Here is a 5,000-nt window from a genome sequence, read left to right on the forward strand (position 1 = left end):
GAGAGTTCCTAGGCATCAAAACCGAGGTGATGTCAATCCTTTTGGTAGAAATGAAAGAACCAATGATGGCTTGGGTGGTTTGAAATTGAAAATTCCAAGTTTTGATGGCAAAAATGATCCGGATGCTTTTCTTGAATGGGAAAGAAAAATTGAACTTGTGTTTGATTGTCAAAATTGTTCTGATATTAAAAAGGTTAGACTTGCTGCTGCTGAGTTTACTGGCTATGCTATTAACTGGTATGATCGAGTTGTGACTAGCAGGAGGAGAGCAGGTGAGGCGCCAGTCGATACATGGGATGAGCTTTCCATGCTGATGCGGAGACGTTTTGTTCCCGACCATTACCACCGGGATCTACACCATAAACTCAGGCGTTTGCTTCAAGGTTCTAAGACAGTTGAGGACTATCACCAGGAGATGGAGACCTTGATGATCAAAGCGGATGTAGAAGAACCCTTAGACGCCACCATGGCCAGATTTCTTACCGGGCTCAACCGGGACATACAAGACCGCATGGAGCTGGAAGACTATGACAGCATGGAGCAGATGCTACACAAGGCTGTGCTGATCGAGCAACAAGTCAAGAGAAAGGGTCTCACTAAACCAACCTTTGCTTCTAAACCGACCTTTGCTTCCAAGCCAAACTATCAAGACAAGGGTAAGTCTTCTTCCACAACAAATACAGCTTTTAAGACTAATGTCCCTGCTCGTGATGATAGAGAAAAGAAAGAAGAGGCTACCAAACGAACTAGAGACATCCAATGCTTTAGGTGTCATGGCCTTGGCCACTATGCCAATCGATGTCCGAACCAAAAGGTGATGGTGCTTTTGGAGAATGGAGAAGTCGAATCTGAAGAAGACAAGGAGGATCTCGGACCAGTGTATGATGATGATGATGATAAAGAAGCACTTGACTTCCCGGTTCATGGTCCCCTTCTTGTTACTAGGAGGGTCTTGGACGACACCACTGATCCCATCTTCGATGAGGAGGTCGATGGAGTGATCGATGAGTTTTGCTCGACCTTTGTGAAGATTTCTGATCCGATTTATGATGAAGATGTCCTTGATGAGCCGAGCCATGGTTCACTACTGGTTACTAGGCGTGCCTTGAGTGTCCAACCAAAATCCAATGACAAAGAACAAAGGGAGAATCTCTTTCACTCTAGATGTCTCATTTCTGATAAAGTTTGTTCTTTAATCATTGATGGAGGTAGTTGCACTAATGTGGCTAGTGACACCCTTGTAAAGAAACTTGGGCTTGTTACTCGACCTCTTTCTCGTCCTTTCAGGTTGGAGTGGCTCAATGAGGCCGGAGAACAGTATGTGAAGGAGCAAGTCACAGTTCCACTCTCCATTGGCCGATATGAGGATGAGGTTGTGTGCAATGTGCTTCCCATGGATGCTTGCCATGTTCTTTTGGGCCGGCCTTGGCAATTTGACAAGAAGGCAGTGCATGATGGTTTCACCAACCGGCATTCATTTGATCATCAGGGAAAGAAGATCACCTTGGTGCCTTTGTCGCCTTCGGAAGTTCATCAAGACCAGGTCCAACTTAAGAAGAATCGAGACCAAGACTCTAAAGCTGATAAACCTGAGACCAGTACCAGAAACTCCAACTTCTTTGTCAAGGAAAGTCAGGTAAGGAAGTCTCTTTGCTCTCAAAAGCCATTTCTCTTACTGATTTATAAAGAGTCTCTCTTGGCCTCATCGTCTTCTGATCTTGCACCGGAGATTCCGAGTGAGTTTTTAGGTATCTTGCAGGATTATTCTGATGTGTTTCCAGAAGAAAATCCCAAAGGATTGCCACCGGTAAGAGGCATTGAGCATCAGATTGATCTCGTCCCGGGCGCCTCTCTACCGAACCGACCAGCGTACCGCACCAATCCGGTCGAGACCAAGGAGTTGGAGAAACAGATCAATGACTTGCTTGAAAAGGGATACATCAGAGAGAGTCTCAGTCCCTGTGCCGTGCCTGTTCTACTTGTACCAAAGAAGGATGGTTCCTGGAGGATGTGTGTGGACTGCCGGGCCATAAACAACATCACGGTAAAGTATCGACATCCTATCCCTCGTCTTGATGATATGCTTGATGAACTCCATGGTTCTAAGTACTTTTCTAAGATAGATTTGAGAAGTGGCTATCATCAGATTAGGATGAAAGAAGGTGATGAATGGAAAACGGCCTTTAAAACAAAACTAGGTTTGTATGAGTGGCTTGTCATGCCCTTTGGTCTCACTAATGCACCTAGTACTTTCATGCGCCTAATGAATCATGTCTTGAGGTCTTTTATTGGTCATTTTGTTGTGGTTTACTTTGATGACATTCTTATTTACAGCAAAAGCCTTGAAGAGCACAAACAGCACTTGAAATCTGTTCTTGAAGTCCTTAGAAAGGAACGTTTGTTTGCTAACCTTGGAAAGTGTTCTTTTGGCACAGATCATGTGGTCTTTCTAGGTTTTGTTGTAGGTGCAGATGGCTTGAGAGTGGACGAGCAGAAGGTCCAAGCAATCCGGGACTGGCCGATTCCGACCTCCATTGGTGAAGTAAGAAGCTTCCATGGCCTTGCCGGCTTCTATAGGCGATTTGTTCAAAACTTCAGTACCTTGGCCGCTCCTCTTACTGAAGTAATCAAGAAGAACGTGGGGTTCAAATGGGGACCAGCTCAGGAAGAAGCATTCGAAATCCTTAAAGGGAAGTTGACTCATGCCCCTTTACTTGTACTTCCAGATTTTTCTAAAGCTTTTGAAATCGAATGTGATGCTTCTGGTGTTGGTATTGGTGCTGTGTTGATGCAGGAAGGAAAACCAGTGGCTTATTTCAGTGAGAAGCTGGGAGGAGCCATGCTCAACTACCCCACATACGACCAAGAACTCTATGCCTTGGTGAGGGCCCTTCAAACGTGGCAGCACTATCTTTGGCCTAAGGAGTTCATTATCCACACTGATCATCAGTCTCTAAGACACCTTAAGGGTCAGCAAAAGCTCAACAAGAGGCATGCTCGTTGGATGGAGTTCATTGAGACATTCCCATATGTGATCAAGTACAAACAAGGTAAGGAGAATGTTGTGGCCGATGCATTGTCTCGAAGGTATACTCTTCTCTCAGCTCTTGAAACTAAACTGCTTGGTTTTGAATTTATCAAGGATCTTTATGCCTCTGATCAGGACTTTAAAGAGATTTTTCGAAAATGCCCAAAGGTTGCTTATGGCAAATACTTTCAAAATTCTGGTTTCTTATTCTTTGATAACCGTTTGTGTGTGCCCCAATGTTCTTTGAGGGAGTTGTTTCTCAGGGAAGCTCATGGAGGTGGGCTTATGGGACATTTTGGTGTCAAAAAGACTTACAAGGCGGTTCATGATCACTTCTATTGGCCGAGCTTAATGAAAGATGTGGAACGGATATGTAGCCGTTGTGTGGTGTGCAAGAAGTCTAAATCCAAGTCTTCAAACCACGGTTTGTATTCTGCACTTCCTATTCCTTCTCATCCTTGGGTAGACATTTCTATGGATTTCGTGTTAGGATTGCCAAGGTCTAAGTCTGGACGAGATTCAATCTTTGTTGTTGTTGACAGATTTTCGAAAATGGCTCATTTCATTCCTTGTCATAAAACTGATGATGCCACACAAGTAGCTGATTTGTTCTTTAGAGAGATTGTTAGGTTGCATGGAATGCCTAAGACCATTGTATCTGATCGTGATGCTAAGTTCCTTAGTTACTTTTGGAAAACCTTATGGTCTAAACTAGGAACAAGATTGATGTTTTCCGCAAACTGATGGTCAAACTGAAGTTGTTAATCGAACCTTGTCTGCTCTGCTTAGGTCTTTGGTTAAGAAGAATCTTAGGCTTTGGGAAGAATGTTTACCACATGTTGAGTTTGCTTACAATCATGCAATGCATTCTGCTACGAAGTTTTCTCCTTTTGAAGTTGTTTATGGGTTTAATCCTTTGTGTCCACTTGATCTTTTACCTTTGCCTTTGAGTGAAAGAGTTAGTACAGATGGCAAGAGGAAGGCGGACACTATCAAAAAGCTACATGAACAGGTTCGTGCAAACATTGAAGCCAAGACCGAGATCTATAAAAGATATGCCAATCAGAAAAGAAAGGAAGTTATTTTCAAAGAAGGCGATCTTGTTTGGGTTTACTTGAGGAAGGAGCGATTTCCAGAAGAAAGAAAGTCTAAACTTATGCCTCGGGTCGATGGTCCATTCCAGATCCTCAAAAGAATCAATGACAATGCTTATCAGCTTGATCTTCAAGGTAAGTATGACATTTCTTCGAGCTTTAATGTTTCTGATCTTTCCCCTTTTATTGTAGATGATCCGGATTTGTGGTCAAATCCTTTTGAAGAAGGAGGGAATGATGTGCCCCAGTCCGAGGATCAGTCCATGGAATCAGATCAGAACGAGGATCAGAACGTCCGGAACAACGCAACTGAGGTTCAGTCCATCGATCGGGCCGAACATACCGCTCGGGCCGTGTATCGTCTTGACCCGCACTCGTCCGGTTTGGAGCTTCAGCATAACCCACGACCAGATGGCCAAATCAACCGTACTGAAGTTCGCCTCTCCCGTCCTGTTCGACATGCTAAGTCCTTTGGTCAAGCCAGAAGTGAAGTTGTTCGAGTGGAATCCAAATCCGACCATGGTCTCTCGCTCTTAAGCCGTCTTGGCCGAACCGGCGATCGTTCTGATGAACTGATCCGACACTTCGATCAGTTCATGAACTTTGATCAGCCAAATCTCTCTAAGGCAAGACTCTTGAGGCTGTCCGAAGACTTAGCCATCTTTTGGCCCGGAACAGTTCATGAAAGTCATCCGTCCGTACATGAAGAACGAACCGGCCGTGTACTTCTTCTCACCGCGGGACGTGCTATCAGTTACATCGAATCTGGACAAGAGTAGCCGAAGAGTTCAAATCGACCAGTCAACATTATTTTCTGTGCTTTGACTAGATCTGGTCTTCTATCTATTTTCTATGTCTCTTTTTCACACATTCTACTT

Source organism: Brassica napus, unplaced genomic scaffold (assembly GCF_020379485.1).
Source record: "Brassica napus cultivar Da-Ae unplaced genomic scaffold, Da-Ae ScsIHWf_454;HRSCAF=691, whole genome shotgun sequence".
Classification (NCBI taxonomy): Eukaryota; Viridiplantae; Streptophyta; class Magnoliopsida; order Brassicales; family Brassicaceae; genus Brassica; species Brassica napus.